Source organism: Channa argus, chromosome 4 (assembly GCF_033026475.1).
Source record: "Channa argus isolate prfri chromosome 4, Channa argus male v1.0, whole genome shotgun sequence".
Lineage (NCBI taxonomy): Eukaryota > Metazoa > Chordata > Actinopteri > Anabantiformes > Channidae > Channa > Channa argus.
The window spans coordinates 9817660-9837364 of NC_090200.1; positions in this window are offsets into that span (position 1 = coordinate 9817660).

Sequence of the window (19705 nt, forward strand, 5' to 3'; positions counted from 1 at the left end):
AAATCAACACTCGGAACTGTCTGTAAATGAAAAGTTTGATAACGTTCTCTTCACATTTCAATATTGGTCTTTACTATTAAGGTCAATTAAGAACCAGATCCAAAATGGAAGTGGCTATCAGATTCCAACCGTACTCCCCAACCCTCCTTAGGGCTTTATGGCATCTGTGAGATTAAGTTGAGGCTTTCTTGCCCTCACCTTTACTGTTTTTTATCAGTCACACCACTTTCAGTGAAGATGTAATACCTACTTGTGTTTTTGCACTGTGCATCAAATCAAGTATACTGTAAGTGGGCCTCTGAAAGCACAAATCAAACAGATACTGACATTTCTTCTGAATGTCCCACTAGGCTGATGAAGCAGAAATTTATCAGAAGATGTTCAACACTTGTCAGAAAATTGATTCGACACACTTCAGCTGCGTCCTATCCGCATGTTACCATTTTAAAGTAATTTTATCAGAATCAAAAGCCCCGTGTTCATCTATCTCCGCCTTTTCACTGCAACAGTATCCTTTAATTCTGAATTTCAATTTCACGCAACCTTAATTAACCCTCATCTGTAATAAGTGACACACAGCGGGTAAAAATATAGTCACTATGCACATGAGGAGAAAGAGAGAGGAAGGAACAAGTGAAACTTAGATCTAATACTCATGTCAGTCTGTTGTCCCTTGTGTACGCCGTGTTGCATGTTTACCTCTTCGATCTCTGTTTTAGTGCGCTCAGTTATTGCATAACACACCACAGACAGAATGCAATTAGCAGTATTGGTGTGGACAGTTTTCTTTGATGTTAATCAAAAGAAACATTTGGAGAAGAAAGGGAGACGCTCACCAGCAAAGCCTAGTTGCCATGGCAGGGCTGACGCAAAAACAGGACCATCCACACTTGCTCCACACACACACACACACACACAGACACAGTTGTTGGCTATTTTAAGCTCTACACGACTGTAATTTGAGTGTTCCATTTTTCACTATTGTAACTGAGGGTGCAGATGGGGAAAAAAACAAGAGGGTTCAGAAACTGACTGGGGTAGAGGTTAAGGGTGGGGTGAGAGACCAGCAGGTGAGCATATTAACACACAGGAACACAGCCCAAAAGTGCCAGCAGGCAGGGTAAGGGGAGCCACTTGTTATCGAGCCCACCTTTGCTCCCCCAACACTCTCTCATCTGTTTTCACAGAGAAAGCCATCATGAAGACAGAGTGCCCATCGAATCACACTATTAGCCCAGCATTTTCACAGTATGTGCTAAAGTTTTGTCTCTGTACATCTTAAGTTGTTGTGCCTCTTAACAACATTCGACCAACCTGTTGGTATTTCCATACAGCTGAACACACTGGAGGACCTTGTCCCTGTGTGTGACACAAATAAACATGTTTTTGTGACTCATCCATGTGTATGTTGTGCCTGCACTGACAGGAGAGTAGCAGCACTGGACAAACGCCACTTTGGATTCCTTGTGAGTTGAGTGGGTGGAAGTCAGATCTATTCTAGGACCTGGACAGGTTAGCTTTTTCAGACATCAATTAGTCTGGAAATAGCAGCAAGTCAGAGAGATTATTACCAGGATGAATTAGAGAGGAGGCAGGCACCTGCGCCACACTGCTTATAATGGAAGATCTCAGGCAGCTGTCATGCACATCTGGGTAAAGTCACAGAAGCGTATATGTGACTTGATCTGGAAGTCTGTGTGAACCAGTGGGCATCATTTGCTTTGTCTAATGTTTATCAATATTCTTCTTTACTAGTAATATTATGAATACTTAAAGGGAAGTACTTGCTGTGAAAATGAAAGAATTTGTTTTTTACTAACCTGCATGTAGATTAGACATATTCATATTTCTTACATAAAGGTCCCCTCTAGTCATTACAGTAAGTCGTTTAAAATGACACTGCTTTGAATAATGAAATGTGTCTATAAATATTTTTTAAAGTACATCAGTCTTTTCTCTTCAGGAAACTAAATAATGTTAATTTACAGTCAACCTGCTTGCTAAAAATGTGAGGTCTCCTATCAACAAAAGCCCCTGCAAGTATAAAAAAAAGGTGGTTTTAACAGATGAGAGAAGTTTAGAAGGCAAATGTGACATAAAGCTTATATCGATTTAAAGTTGCACAAACTGCTTTTCGAAAAGCATTACAAGGCTGGATTAAAAAAAACCTTGCTGTGTTTAAAACTGTATATTTAAAAATGCTATAAGCGTCTGTGTGAAATCTTCACCTGTAAAGTATTGTACTGTAGTGTGATGAATGTAGTAAATCCTGCCCTTGGTTCATTGTTGCAGGTTTTTGACTCTCTTACATAAAAAACTCATCGCCTTTTATTTCATTTTCATACTGTACACCCCTTTCAACAATTTCCAGTATAGTGCCATTAATGATAAATTGTATCAGGAGGAGGTTTTGCAAGACAACAACTGAAATGAACACAGCTCTAATTGCTACAACCCAAGGTTCTCCACGTTTCCCGTATTAATCATTAGCACTTCTCATTAGAAAGATAATTTGAAGTGCTGAAATCTTCTGGTACTGTGCCATACTCAGTAGCAGTTCTCAGTAGCAGTTTAGGCAGTACCCAGCACTTCAAAAGGACAGTATCAGAAATCTTCTTCTCCTCTTGTTCAAGATTATCAAAAGTGCAAGAAGCTGCATGTTCTAGTTGTTTGTTCCCTAAACAAACAAACAAATGATTACGTGTTTAACAAATGGAGAACAGGTTTCACTTTTTTGTGAAATTTTACATACAGTTGTCATTACAAAAGTAACACTTGTTCTTGTGAACTAGGATGTGCGATACTGACATACAGTTGCAGCTTGTCATGTTCCTTATATTCTGTGCAATAGTTGATTTGCAGATTGTAAAGTGAGAACGAAGCACATCTAGTAATTAAATCAGCGTAAGTTGCAGGGCTGTTAGTGTCCACATTTTGTCTCTCTGTGCTGTTTGTTTGCTTATTTGTAACTTCAGTCATGCCTTCTTAGACAGCGATTGCTGTAGATGATATGTATTACACACCCCCGCTTGTGAATTGAAGTATGTAGATTTCCTTTGGAAGAATAGTAATTGAATTTAATCAGGTTAGTAACGCTGACTATGTTCCAACCCTGATCTTTAAAAGACTAAAACAACAGTTTTGACTGTGTACTGCAGAACAGCTCAGTATTATCTTTTATAACGATTAAAAACATCGTGCCATGTTTTTTAATCACTAGTGGCTCAGCTCCAGAGGAAATTAGCAACTCATCAACATCTTACAACAGACAGCCTGGCTCGATTGTCACAGTCACAGCGCTTGGTGTGGACACTGCTACTCTTGGTGCTACTACTCACATCCATCACCATGATACCAACACTCCTACTCCCATATTTCTCTGACTTCCTGCTACATTTGTGATTTCTACAGAGGAATACAAGTGAAGACACCTCATATGTTGTACTGTCACCAGGCTCGGGTTCTGAAAGCCTATTGTAAATATAGATGTCATGACAACTTGCAGCTCTTACTATCTACACCAAAGGTCTAAAGTGTAGTAGCTTAGAAAAATTTTTTATTTACTGGTGTAAAGAAATGTGTCCCCTGGTGTAGCAGTGTGTCTGCTTGATTCAGTTGGGTTTGATTCAGTTGGGTTTGCATCCATTCATTTTGAATTGGCAGAAAGTGTACAACAAATAATATATTTTCATTAACAATAATTAATGCATATTCTACTAAAACATTTCCTTCATCAGAAAGTAATCCCCTTTTATTGAAATGACATAAGGAGATACATAACCCAGTTACTACAAATGTTATTTTAACATCAAACATTAAATCATTTTTGGACAACAGGCTGTTCATGGGAAAGACAAATTAGTTAATCCCATTTGCAGACTGATGCCTGAGTAGATGTGCTTTTTGGTTTTAGAGTTTTTTGTGGGTAAAAATGCTGCTGGTTTAGAAAAAATTATCCTTCAACAGGACTCAGGTGTTGGACCTGTGTATGTTGTGTGAGACTTGACTACGTCCTTGCTCCTTCATTGCTGTTAATCAATGTTTTGAAGTCTTCAATAGATCTGTTGTTTGTGATCACTACAACTACTGTACATTTTTACAAATATCTGTGTGGTTTTGTAATATAAGAGATGGTATAACCTGGAAGGGAACGAGAGATAAGATGAGTTCTTCTGGACAAGGCTGGGACCAGGTACTCGTCCTTTACCTATAATTGCGACAGTCATAACAGAAATTGACTGATTGTGGCTATTAAAAATGTGTTAATACAATATTTCTTTCCATCCAGAACATTGAGTGTCAGTAGATATTTGCTAAATTATGCTACCCAGTCATAAAAATCTGGACTGTCAGCTCTTGATATTTTTCACCAAAGACACATCGAGCTGCTGCTACAACAAGCAGAAAGCCAGATGTAACTTTGTGCCAAATATCATTAGCTTTAATTGAATATCTGTGGTCTGTGTATGTGGGTCATGTAGGACCCCCTCGTAAATGTTGATACATTTAGAGAAATATATGCCAGGCTGTGTTCAGGACCAGGATTATTTACACGTAACTACGGTAGCAACCAACAACAATCGGAAGTTAAGAGATGCAACTGAAATAGAACAAACAAAAAAACAGCTCAGACTGCATAAGGTATAGACATACTTCTACTTATACCATACCTCCATAGACATCGGGCTTCTTTTGCAAACGAATCACTAACTAGTCTCTGGATCCAACTGCTAATCATCATTGATCAACAAATTGGGAAGAAAGAGAAAAAGAATAAGAAGGAAAGGTTTGGTGGCAGTTCAAAGGCAATGGGGAATATGATCCATCTTGGAATGTCCTTATTTCTTGGTTGTAAAATAATTTTTGTGTATTTGTATTTTCATTAATCGAGCACTGGCTGTTTTCAGGAACATACGTCAGAGTCTCGTGGCAAACAAACACTGAAGCAATAAGTCAATAGTTAAACATAGTTAAACAGCTCTGAAATGCATCTGTTTCATGGGTCACATGCAGTTTATAGTTTCTAGACAAAACTGCTCTGTCTTATTTCTGTCTGTCATGAATCGTGCAGGTTTCCATGGCAACCGCACCGTCGTTAGCCAGCTGTCTAAAGTGAGATAACACAGCAGTGGCAGGCAGAGTTGAGAGGGACTTCTGTAAATTCCTTCTGTGTTTCCCATAGATTAGGAAAAGCTGCCGTGTCAGTACTGGCGGAGGTGTGTGTTTACCTGGCTCACAACATATGGGCCTCATTCAATACAACCTGCTCATCATTTACTCCTGATCTAATTTGGGTTACAGGAGATTTTTACAGGACAGATTTGTTAAAACAGGTCTAGAAAGGTCTTTCATAACTTGTGAATTCACTTTCCTCAAAAAAGACCTCAGATGCTATTACATCTAAAATATTCAGTTTACAATATATACTTTGTAGCTAAAATGAGCAAATGTTTGTTAAGAATGAAATGATTGATTGTTAAATAAACTTATAGACTAATCAATAAATCAGCTAACTGTTGCAATAATTAAAAAAAATATCTATTTACCTTGGAAGGTCCAGGTTAATTTCTATATATCATCTTGATTTTGTGCTTGTTATGTCTTGTCTAATGATTTTTTTTATTATATATGACAACTTTTCAAAGCTATTCTAACCATCAGACATTTCAGTGATTTCTGCTTCCTAAGTTAGTAAGTTGCATTTCCTCATATATGCAGTTTTGTGCACACTCGTACTGAATATTCCAAATTTTATGGATTATAATTCATTAGTACTGCTTAGCATAATTGTTCCCACTGTGTCCCGTGTATTTAACACGCTCCCATATGACTGCACTGTGCCAGTGCGTACCCTATGGCATGAATGCATCAGTTACAGTAGGCCACCATCTGGCAGCTTGTGTAGTATTTGTCATGGTGCATTCTGAGAGTGCTCCCACCAAAATGGCACTAGTGGTGATATAGAAACAGCTTGTCTGAGACATACAATCCCTATTTACATGCCTGTCTCCAAGGGCAGATACCACCCTGTGCTGGAATTTATCATTTTAAACAAAGTAGTGAAAGTAGCACACCATGCACAGATATGATATAGTTGCGAAGTGCAGCATATAATTGTGCAAAAAGACCAATAAGACTGAAAAATGTGCATCCTTCCACTGTAACCCTCCCAGTGTCTAATAAGTTACCATGACAACGAGAAAGTAGAGAGGATTGCCCTAGGTGAATTTTGTCTCTCTTTTGTTGGAAAGGTTTCCCTGTTTCTCCTGTGGCCCGACTTATGCACCTCAATCACAATAACACGGAATATTTTTGGAAAGAATATATTCTCCATGAGAGCATCCTGTAAACTAAACAGAGAAAGATGTCTGAGACAGGTTTGTGCCAAGATTATTTTAAAAGTCACACTGACTCAGCATTCACTCCTGCATTTGAAAAGCAGAAAAACACAAAAAATGCAGACATGTCCTTGCCTATGTAAATAGTCTTATTTTCTTTGTGCAATTCAATTATTTGCGTGTTTTCCAGACAACCTCATCTGATGTTTCATGACTATCTGCAGCAACAGTGAAGGAACACTCATTGAAACAGTCATAGCGTTTCCGTAATCAACACTCCTGCACCTGTTGAAGAGGATTAGCATTTGAGCCCACTTCCACCATCTATAATCCCCCTTTAATATGCACTTCATGTAATAATGAGCTGCTTGACTTCTCAGATAGCACGGCTTGAATCTGATTCAAAGCCACCCCATGGCTCCTTCTCTGCCTCAGTAACTAAACTTTGTTCTACTACTTTGTATATAACCCCCCCACCCACCACCACCTCTTCACGTCCCCTCTGTGTTTGAGGCCCTAGCAAGGGAGCACACACCTCATACAGGGAATCAGCCACTGGCTCTGATCTGAGAAGGCTCCGACTGACAAGTGTAGACGTTCAGCATCTACAGCGATAGACTAACGAAGATGGACCACAATATTGTCCTGTGTGCTTCCATATCAACAGCGGTACAAATTATAGGAAGATTTAATATAATTTAATACCAATTATCACATTGGGAGAATAACAATTATGCAATAAATAATTATGGAAGTCTACAAATAACAGCAGATATAAACTATAACCACTGATTTTTTTGTAGCCTGTCTGTTAACAATTAGTTCAGCTGATCAGTTTTGTAATAGTTTTGCAATTCATTTGTTTTTTTCCTTTTTGGGTTACATCTGAAGACTGATATCATATCTGTGTGGTTAATATGAAGAGTGACTGGTTGATTAACTTAACAAATAGACTGAAGAACCATAAATCTGCTTGCCTGTGCCTGGAAAACCATATTCCTTCACTTAGTTATGTCTTTGATAAATGCTAAAATGATCAGAGGTTTTATTATGAAAATTTATTATTATTCATTGAAAGAAACTTGTTACAATATTTATTTTTAAAGCAGCTAAGCATGTAAATTTGCATTACTCTTGGATCCCCATAGATTATGATTGGGACTCACTGACTCAGTGAGTGTAACATGCCAGTGGGCTAGAAAATGGACTAGAAGTTTGAGGTACAGTAATAATAAAAACCACAGTATGGTCCTCAACATGTTACTGTATAAAGTAACTAGTAATAATGCTAATAAAATATTGCAGTAACATGTGATATTACTACATTACTATGAAAAGTTATATGTATTAAGTTAATCCAAGCACAGTTATGCTTGTTTCATCTTGTAATAATGAAAACATGAAAGTTGAATTTGGTCCCTATCCTATACACAAATTCACTGGGAGCAGCTTCACATGTTGTATTTGTGTTTACTGAGGCTTCAACAAGAGCAGCTGTCAGTTCTGTGAAGATTCTCAATTATCCAGGTCATAGTTATCCCAGAAGTGTTGTTCAGTGGTAACTGGTCTTAGTTGTAGTTCCTCACCTATCATCTGCGAGGCTTCTTCAGTTCTGACAAACTGGCCAGAGAAGATCCAAATTTCACACAGAAAAGCTGCATGCAGCTGGTAGATTTGAGCCGGGGACCTTTCAGCTGCGAAGTGGAACCTCTAACCACTCCACCACTGTGTGGATGAACAAATTTAAAACAATTTATACTTTAATGTCTATTATTCTAAAGTAATTTATGATCTCATCATAAATTAGATTTACATCAATAAATATCAATATAAATTTTCTCAGTTAATGACGCCTGTCAATTAGCTCACATATATCAGATCAAGCAAGCTTTACATTCTGAACTCAAGCAGCTCTCAGTTTTATTACAGCTACATTGTTTATTTCATAATTTTCTGATTTTCTTGTTTACAGAGTTAGAAGACATTCAAAGACATTTCAAAGACTTCTCTCTCTTTGTCAGTGAATCCCAAGACCACCTTATCATTTGGTGTGGTGTTCTTTGTTTAATTATCAACCACTGATTAAATTTCTCCTCATCTCATGTAATCTGCGTCCCAAACTGGGGCCACTAAACAAGAATGCAGAAGCTGACATTTCAATATTGATTTCTAGCTTCAGCAAGGAGCTGAATGATTGTGGCCACAAGAAAGCAGTGAAATTCATCAGGGTAAGCTTGTGATAAATGAGAGTGACAAATATTGCTACATAAATGTTAAAGGTTATGTATGACATTAGCCACACAGGCCACCTCTCCAACTAGGATGTCATTATCTCCTCCTCCAGCTCAAAGGAGAGACCAGCAGGGCAACGGCTACCTAAATGTCACATCTGCCCTGCCAACGCATGCCGATGGAGCACACTGACAGCCCTGCGGTGCCACAGGCTGCCACTGCTTTGCCAGTCCATAATAAAGTATCCATCTCAAGGACTGGCACACAATAGCTGCTTTCATAGTGTTACCTGAGTGACTCGCCTGCAGGAGACAATGGGCACAACAGCATTGCATGGATGAGAGTGTGTGTCCTAGTGTGTTTGGAAAGATAACAGTAACCTGGACCTTTTCTTAGCCAATTCAGACCCTCCTTCAACTCACTCCCTGCTGAGCTTTTCTCCTTTCTGCCCTTTTCTTTTAAAACGCTAGAAATTCATCTTTGCTCAATGTCATGTGTAAGGACGCTCTGTCTCCTTTACGTTATGTAATTGGCCGCAAACGGAGATATTATTAACCAGAAACGTGCAAAGCTGCTACCTTAGTCTGAATGAACTATTTAAAGCTTTCTGTGAGCTGAAACCTGCGATTAGGCAGTAAAACATTCATTTACTTTGTGGCATAGTAATGTAAACATCTGTTGATGTTTAAAACATGCTTGTTGCAGCAGAAGTGAATTTTTCCAACATATTTGTATCTACATCTATTTTTTTCTGAATTGCAATGATATGACTTGAAAGCCACAGAAGGGAAAAGGAGAAGAAAAAAAATTGACAGTTATTGAGGGATTATGCGTCATCAATGACATTTGCAGAACATTTTCATCGAGCTCTATTCATTATCTGGTGAATTACTCCCTTTTTAGCACCTAATCAGCCCGACGCAGATTAGCTTCAGCTCATGTAAAATTTATTTTATGCTTCAGCCACTATGGAAGCAGAGCATGAAAAACCGCTCAGACCAGTGAATGTGCCACGGGCATGTAAATAAATAGCACTTGGGATAACTTGAATGGTATGAAGGAGTATCATTAAGAATATTAAGCAATTATTTAGACATTTTAGGGCATGCCAAGCTATTCAAGGATGAATACACTTCCAAATATACAGAAAGTAAAAGAGTCAAATACATTTTTCAAAATATCAAAGTCTTGCATTCCTTCAGTCTATTTGGTATTCATTGTATTTCATGTTACCCAGACAAGTTGCTCTGTGACTGACCTTTAACTGGTGAGAGAATTAACTTATCCACTGGGCCTATTTATATGGAGAACACCACATTATTAATATGGTAATACCTGCCAATGCTTCTCTGCTTCACATTTAAGAAAGAAATAGTTTGACCTTTGGTGACTGCCAAACAAATTCAAGTTGGCATAATTTATGAATGTTGTTTAATGCCAATTGTCCTTTGCTCCAGGGGTAAAATAAAAGGAATTTGCTGCTTCCAGTTATTATTTGTTGTAAAATGTGTAATTAAGCAGCTTCTCTAAATTACCAAACTAACTGGACAGCGCCGTATGGTAATACATTGAATAATTAAGAAAGAAAAGCATACAAACACCTAAAGCTAGAGTATATAGGTTTTTATTTTTACCTTAAATATGCTCCTAAACACATCTATTATAGACAGGTGCTGCTGAAGCCTTCCTTTATTCAACAGCACCACCAGCAGTGTGCAGAAACTCAATTCTGACTGAGGCTCACCCTTCCAATCAGATAATTTTTACTATATCTGCTCGCGGCATTCTTCTTCATCTTGTTTGATTTTTCAAAAAATAAGAATTGAATCATTGTTCAGAATATGGCAGAGTATGGCAGTTTATAGCAGAGCACAACCGACCAGATACAGCAGGTTATAGCAGTGCAGAATAATTTTAAATCTCATGCTAGTGGTAGCAGCTGGGGGCGGCTGTAGCTCAGTTGGTAAGGCAGTCGTCCACAGACCACAGGGTCTATGGTTTGATCCCCGGTTCCAGCTAAGTGTCTCTGGGCATGACACTGAACCCCCAACAGCCCATTTCCATCCCCAGCTGTGCAGTGTCAGTCCAAGCCCGGTAGAAACTGGGGAGGGTTGCATCAGGAAGGGCATCCGGTGTAAAAAAACAAACTGTGCCAAGTCAACATGCAGACAATGATCCTCTGGAGCGACGCTGAACTCACAGGATAAGCCGAAAGGACGCAAACATGCAAACATGCATGGTAGCAGAGGTTGCACATTGTAGCTTTAGCCAATGGTAAATTGTCTGTTTATATAGTGCTTTTATTCAAAGTCACCCATTTACACTCACACACAGCAGCTGCCATGCAAGGTGCTCATTCAGCCCAAGGATGCTTCGACACATACTCAGAGGGGGCCGAGAGTCGAATGACCGCCCTTGATACAGAATAGCCGCTTTATGAAAAGCTTGCGGAGACAGTTGATTTGAATAGTTGAGCCATTAATCACTTGCTCAGAAAAAGAAATCAGTAACTATTTTGTATTAATGGAGCTTTTCTCTGTTCATCAATTGTTGATTTCATTTTAAGAGGAAAAAGATGTAGTCTGATTTGCCATTTACTTTTGTTTTTTTCCTTGCTAATCATTTGTAAGTGACTTATCCATCACTCAGTCATTTAAAGATGCTGTGGTAATGGAACCTGGGGTTGCTTTACATAATGGTTCATATGCTATACCTGGACTCACATCACTGTAAAATGCTCCCATTAAAATATATTTCTAGATTATATTTAGAAAAAAGTACTATGTTTAAAAGCCCTAATTGTTCCGTCTTCAGCTAAAGATAATAAGTGCACTTTTATTACTCATTTCTATCAATGTAGCAAGGGAGCTAACTATACCCATTCTTAATCCTGCTCTCTAAACTCCAGTTGGTCGGCTATTTTCCTAATTAGCACAAACAGCATTAGTGGTCACAGTAAGTCACTTCAAATCTTCCTGCTGGCTGCAGCCTTTCTCTGCGGAGTTTGCATGTTCTCCCCATGCTTGAGTGAGTTTCCTCCCACAGTCCAAAGACATGCATGTGAGGTTAATTGGGGACTCTAAATTTCCCAGTAACAGCTGGGATAGGCTGCAGTCACCTGTGATCCTGAATAGGATAAGCGGGTATTGATAATGGATGTATGGATAGAATACTTTGTAGAGTACTTTGTACTTTGTGTTAAAAAGCTATGAGTTCCAAAAGTGTATATAATTCATGCAAAATGACCCTTTATGTAAAGAAATTAAAAGTTAACTTTGCACTATGCCAGCATGGCACCATTTCTTTCTGTAAATTGCTGCTCAGGTCATCATCATCAGACTAAAATGTCTGAATAAAGTGAATCGAGGCTGATTTGTTCAAATTACGGAGCTTGAAACTCCAGTCTGAGCTCTTTGATTTAGATATTAGCAACTCAGAAGGCATGGCCTCCTGCAAAAAGTCAATGTCTGTAAATGATTTAAATGACTCAGAGGTCAACTTCCCCATAACTGCATTCATTCCAGCAGAAGAGCTATGACTCATGCTCAGAGAGCTCAATTCAGTTGACCGAATTCGGGTGGCCAGAGTGATGAGGAGTGAGGAACATTTCACTGAATGTTACCATTATGTGATATAGGCTAAGCAGTGTGTGAACCAGAAATTTTTAATGAACCCATGTCCATATGTAACCCCTGTCTTTGTTTAATGTTTTCAAGACTCCTCAGTGAACCTGCTGCAGTTGTACATGTCCTCACATTTCTGGGAACAGAAATGTTATTGAAACACCGGTTTATAAGCGAATTCATTAGAGTGTCTGTATAATACTGGACTGAGGCGCCTTTCACACCAGCCATGGCATGAAAAGAATGGTAGTTCAGGGCACTAAGAGTTCTCTGTTTGTGTGAAAGCACATAGTTACTGATGTCCATGTTTAGATAGGACAATAAACAGATATAGGACTGCCATACCAAACTAATAGTTGGTCTCAGAGTTTGGTAAGGTGGCTGGCAAATGGGATCTCTTCTCACTTTTAATGATCTCCCATGTGTGCTTTGGCAGATATGGAGTTTGAACACCATTCCAACGACTGAGGCGATTTCATTACACCACACTGTTTAATGTGCACACTGGTATTATTTAGACCAAACATACCAAAAGCAAAACATGTGTTCAGCCTTTTCGATTTAATATATTTGGAGCTGGAGGGGCACATTATATAATGAATGACCTTCATTGACCTCTGCTGGGAACTAATAGGACCTGCACCAACATAATAAGAGTATGTTTCCTCCCACACTCAAGTCTCAAGCTGAGTCTCCCTCCCATCTCAGGGACAGTAGGCTATAATTAACATAAATAAGTCAGATTTCTGAAACACAAAGGAGTTAAGTTTCCCATAAACATCTAGCTCTAAGTCATCACAGTGAAAGAACATTGCATATATATTTTGTTATTAGCCTTCTGTATTAAGGGAGTGGAGCATTTCAGCTTCATAGCTCAACTGTGTTCAGAGAACTTGGTTGTAAAAAGGACTATACTAGAATCCCAGCTTATGTTCCAAAAGGTTTTGACAATAAAAAGTGTTTCAAAAAACACCCGACAATGTTATTGTTGAGTCGCTGGTAGTGAGTAATATATTTTATCAGCTGCAGCTGCTTACCAGTGACTACTCACTCACAGAAAAGTCAACTTCCGAATAAACCTGGTTAAACCAACTCAGATTAGAAAAAGATTTAGCATCTTCCATTGCCTTGCTAAAAGGGCAACAGGAACATATCGGACACCCAGATTGAATTTGCTTTGCTGGAATACTTGGCTGACAAAAGAATTAGTGCGGCTCTGCCACAGAGATGTGCAGCATTTATGCTGCCAGAACCGTGTCCTGATATGACACTGTTAGAGCATGGAAGATACACTGCCACTCCACAGATTCAGCTCTGTCATTCACAAACCAGCCTCATTAGCTGACTGGCAAAAGCAGCCATTAAGAAGCATTTATACAGATAGAAATTCATTTATGGCCTCTGCTTACGGGAAGTTAGACATGTTAACAGTAATCGGGATGTCAGCTCTCAATAAAACACTTACAGCTGAATTCTGAGTATGTGAAAAACACGACTTATAACATTCAGAAAGACTTAAAACAGTGACCATCTAAATCTTTATCATAGGCACTCTCAAACAAACCCTGTCAAAATGCAGAAAAACAAGCCTGTTAAACAATTTGATATGTTGATGATGCTGATCACATTTGCCAGAAAACTGGCCGTCATTATTAACAGCCAACTAACATTTACTGCCCACATCTCTTGAGCATGTTCTTCTGAATATGCGCCCTAACCAAGTTTTCTTCATAGACAGTTTTAGTGAATAAATTATGAAATGATGTGACTTAAATGTCCAGAAAAGAAATGGAAATATTAGTAGGAGTCCAAAGCAAATATTTGTGGAGTAATGAGTAGACTGTAACGTTCCTCAACTTAATACAGTACATAAAACAAACACAGACAAGTTGTTTTGACTGGCAATCTTTTAATTACATGATCATAATGTAACCTCAGCTTATGCAGTAGCCTGAGGACACCTGACTATAAAATTAGTGCCAGTGCCACCAGCTGTTTGTCTTGATGTACCAGCTAATAAAATTGTTAAAATGTATACTACATTTCAACTGATGGTGCACTAATACACACTGATTATTTAATAAATATTTAATTACAGTAAAGGTTTCGTAGAAGGGAAGAAGTAGAAGAGAATCTCACTCAATTATGAAAGAAAATATAAATAATGCAGTAACAATTGTTGTTTTAGAGCTCCCTCGGTTAAAACCATCATTTTGTATTACAGAAACTCTCGTTAATTGTGAAGGTATTAATTTACATTTCAGATTCACTCACAAAAATGAATCTTTTGCTTGACAGAGCAAAGCTTTGGTCTTAAGGGAAACTGACATTTTAAACCACTCCCATCAATCTAAGACTGCCTTTTAAAACTGACCCAACACTTTCCTAATTTGAAATTAAACATAGATTTGTCAGAGAGTGATGTTACTGAAAACACATTAGCCATGAACTCTCTCTCTCTCTCTCTCTCTCTCTCTCTCTCTGAGCACTATTGCTGTTGTTCACAAGATGTTCTTAGAAAACTGGCTGTTCAGTTAATTTCCCAAATGGCTGTAACAGCAGACATAGAGCGAAACTCCCCAGTGACATAGGCAGCCATTTTAAATTGTATTTGTTGTCCTCCCCAAGACTCATTTAAGTTGTCGGCGCAAAGCTTCTGCTGAAACCACAAAGGACTGAGGTGCTGAAGACAGACACAGACCAAAGGAGTGCAAAGAAGCTGCAGAGTGGACAATGGCTTTTGGATTTCGAATTTAAATTTGATTCACATGAAAGAACAAAATTTTAAAATTTTATCAATTTATCTGCTACTGGCATAAAGAAAACTACTTCAATTTTTATATTGACTTATTTTGAGCTGAACCAATAAGTATATGTCTAATTATAATTACAAAATTACTAATGATAAATTAATCACTCAGAGCGGCAACAACACCACTTTTCTTTTATTGCTACGGAATGACTTTTAGCAACTTTTAGCAAATCAGTGTGGTCTTGCAATCACTTTTTTCTCATTGTCAAAGCATCTCATAAAAGCTAAGTAATATGTTCGGTTTTTAGAATTTTGGATTTATGTTTCAACTTAGACCAAACAAGACATTTGATGTCACCACTTTCATTAATGAATGAATGAAACATTAATGAAGAATTACATTACTAGACAAAAGGTTTAGGAAATTATTAAACCTGTTTTGAAAATGAAAATATACTTGTGAGCTGCTTTTTTTTTCTTCAAGGTACATCTTTACACACAGTCAGGGTAGAGAACTAGTTTGTTTCGCTCTTTTTATGTAATTTTTATTACAGTAAGAAATGTATATAAAACATCACAAGATATACGCTTTAAACACTCACAAAGTTATCAGATATAAAATGAGAAATCAAGAGATGCCCAACAGAGCTGCTGTGTTTAAAGTCCTTGTGTGTGTCAGCTGCCACTCCACACTCCAATGCCACTGTCGCTTTCTAGCCAGTCAGATGGGATTAGTGACTCTGTCAAAGGCCTTTGATCAACAAACAGGCTTGAAAGAGACAAGACACTTCACTTTCCCAAAGCTAATTATCTTGAGTGAGCTACCAGGACAATGACAAAGCCAGTGGCAAAGCTGTCTGCTCTTTACTACATTCTTATCATTTGCTGTCACAGATAGCATACTGTTACAAGGTTGTAGCACTGAGCCACTGCATTCTGGGTGGTTGTTAATACTGACCTTTGAATTGAAGAGGGTTCGAGCGAGTAAAAGAAGTGAATTTTTAAAACATCAGGACAGAAACAGAACTTAATTTTTATTTTTTTTTCAGGAGGGTAAGGAATAAAACTGTTACACCAACGAGAACTCTACCATTCATAAATTTAACTACTTGCAGCAGCATGCAGATAAGATTTGAAACATCTTTATTTATTATTATTTATTTATCTTTATTTCAAGTGATTACAAAATTTACCCAACTCATCACATGCTTTGTGATTAATTAATCTAAACAAATCATATATTAATATTTATGTAATTATGGCCAACACCACTGACTTCGATTCTGGGGATCAAACCCCCAACCTACTGAGATTGAGCACAAAAAGACGCTGAGGTTCCCTCACGCAATTCCAGCGGCTTAGGTTGGACAGTTTTGGCGTTCAGTGTCTTGCCCAGGGACTTTAACATATGGGCAGAGAAGTACAGCCGGGAAAGACTAGCCACTGTACTAAGCCACAAAACCTGAGTAGTCAGTGTTTATTTTTAAAGCGTTATTTTTCTGTGATTAATGAATCTAAATGAACACCTTAATGTGACAGCTCCAATCTTTATATTTAATCTTGATCACGTGTATAGGTTTGACATGTTGTAATTTCTTTATTGCAACATCTGCTAAAACTTTTGGAATCTGAGAAGTATGTGGGCGTGAAATTTCAGTAGCATTTGAAAGAACATCCATTACCACAGGGCTCCAGGAGACTGTTCCCATTAAGCTGCTTTGGGAGTTTTGAGAAAATAAAAATAGACACTTCTATAAGCTCAAAGTATGGCTGACAGGTTTGGAAAGTTGTTCTGATTTTATCCTTGGAGGAAAATGGCCAGAGGGGAAATTGACTGCCCAGTGAATGCTGTCATCATCTCAACCATGTCCACATACTTTTATTTTACTAATCTTATAGCAGTTCTGTCTGTTGAAGTCAGAACAAAACAAATATGGTTTGTTCTAGCAAAACAGCTACAAGACAACAGTGAAAAGAGACATGCATTTAAGATGCATATGGGCTTATCATGGAGTGAGGTTAAACCAAGCTTATAAAAGCTGCGTTGAGCAGGTGATTGTTTGCTTAACGTGCAATGGTAACCACAGACATGTCCTCCAGCTCCTCCAGCTGGGGCAAAAGGACAGAGGCTGACCTTTAGCGTGTGTGACATTATCACTACATAGTCCTGCCCATAGGGTGGACATGTTTGTGTGTTATTGTCTGTGTGTCCATTTGTAGAAAGAAAAACCTCAGTCATCAGATGATCACTCATAAAAGAAAAGAAAAAAAAAAAACTGTCTTGTTTTGACTGGATAACTTAAAGCACAATTAAAGCTGCCCCCAGAAAACATCCGAGTAACTGGAACTCATTATCAGATGAAGGTCATGAAGTGTTGCTGAATTAATGAATAGCATTTTAATCAGGTAAAGCCTTTCATTCATGGGCCAAATTACTTTTACTGAGCTAAAATCACTCATCTTGATGATGCTTCTCGGTTTTCTTTAAACAAGACTTGGAATCTGTGGCCTAGCAGCTCTGTGAGGCTGTGCACATCACTCATCACAGTGACAATGCTAACATACTGATGGGTCACAAATGCCAAATTAACCACCTTAGTTTACCATGCTAATATTTGATAATTTTAAATGTAATCGGATACGTGAATAAATTGCTATTGTCACGTCATATGCACTAGATGGAATGCCAGGGTTCACCAAGATCAATGGGATTCCTCCTCTGGTGACCATGATTATCTGTACAACAATAGTTGTGTAGGTATGTACACTGTATTTCTTGTATCAATTGCTTTAAATATAAATTTAAAGCAATTGAGACAAATGCCATAGGCCTTATGGATGCATGAACATATTAGGCGAGGAAGTATTCTCAGAAGATTTCTTGGCCAAAGTGGTCTACTGCCAACTGCCAAACAAAGGGCCAACAATAAAAAAAGAAAAAAATGTTTCAGTAACAAATGATTCAACAATAGCAGGCTGACGATGGAGATTACAACATCTCTTAGTTATGGCCTGTTCTGATTACTTAGTGGAAGAACACACAGTACACTAATAGTAGAAGAGGTATTAGCACCCATAAGCCTTCTAATATTTCATATCCTGCAATAACACAATATCTCATAAGTGAGCTATTGTGATAAGTGATAAACTAAAAAGGCAGAGCGTATGGGAAATCTGCTGACTGCGTGTAAAAGAATTATGACTGATTGGTGACTGAATTAAACTGAAGCAGTGCAATAAAGATTCATTTAAGATAATATATACCATTTAGTATAGTACCCATGGCAAGAAGCATAGAGTATTTGTACTTCAAATGTTAAAAAGTAAAAATCTGACTGAAAAATGTCTGAGAGGCAAAGTAAATTACAATTATTTTTATATAATTTTTATCTATTTTCCATAATCACCATTCACATCTCCCAATGTGTTATCCTTGACATCTGTAAATTGTGCAGGGCTTCAACCATGAAAACATACTGTAAAATAAGAGATTCTGTTATTTTACTGGTTGTGAGATCAACTAAAAATGAACAATATAACTGAGAGAAACAGATTTGCATTAGCAAACAAAATCAAGAATCAGCCACAGGTGTTCTCATTTTAAAATCAATATCCAAGCAGGAAAAATGAGACACGCATGAGAAATTGATATGTTTCATCATAGAAGACCACCGCTCTGCTTTCCATGCGTCTCTGAAAGGACAGTCCTTTGAAGTGATCACTTTGCAAACATATCCCATTTCCGCTGCTTCGATTGGCCTGAGGTTCTGGCAGATTTAGGGAAAGACAGTGACTGAAAATAAAATGACTGGCAGCAGTTTAGAGACTAGTCATATACACAAAGGGCTCAACCAATCACAATGAACCTTCACCAGTGTATGGTTGGACTGTTTTTGTCCAAGTTCAGCGAGTGTACAGTTGAGGTTAATTGACGTGAATCAGTGAGACTTGTGAGCGAGCAAATGCAAAGAGCAGAGAGGGAAGGAAAAATTGATAAAATTTTCATTATGATTAGATAAAAACATCACTATTGTTTTTTTATTTATTTTTATATTTACTTTTGAACATTGAATCAAAATCCAAAACTGTTAACCTGTTTGGTCACTGTCAGTCAAATTTTATCAAATCCCACTGTTGAGAGATTAACTAAGTTTTTAAATGTTAAACTCTAATAATACAGATTATTACAAGTGTTTTTTTACTCTGTTTTAAATATCACTGTTGCTTATCTAGTCATCAACTGTCCAGGCGTGCAACATATCCTTACTTAAGTTACATTTTTATTTAATTGTTTATTTTACACTTAAATGTTTTTATTCTGCTGTATCACAAAGTCACATTCCTCTGTATTTGGCAAATACAGTGATTCTCATTCTGCTGGGCTAATGATGGGCAATAGCGCCAAGAGGGATTTAGCTGCACACAGCCCAACTTGCAGGGAGACATTTCACATGTTGGAAGGGAGCCTAATTCGTCTGTAGTTTTGAACTGTTGTTTGTCTGTCCTGAACAGCACAGATTAAAACCTAGGGGAGTTTAAATAACCCATTTCAACCCGCACTTTTCTTAAACAGAGCCTTCAACTGGCACCTAAATAATTTTTTCAGGACTAGTGCCAAGTAATGTAAATCCTAACAAAACCGTACAGGTTAGAGGGGAGTGAATTTTCTGCCTTGCAAAATGAATAAAATCATTCAGTTCTCACTTGGCAAGTTTTGACAGCTGTTGTATTCATTGTGGTAACAAGCTGTTACAATGTCT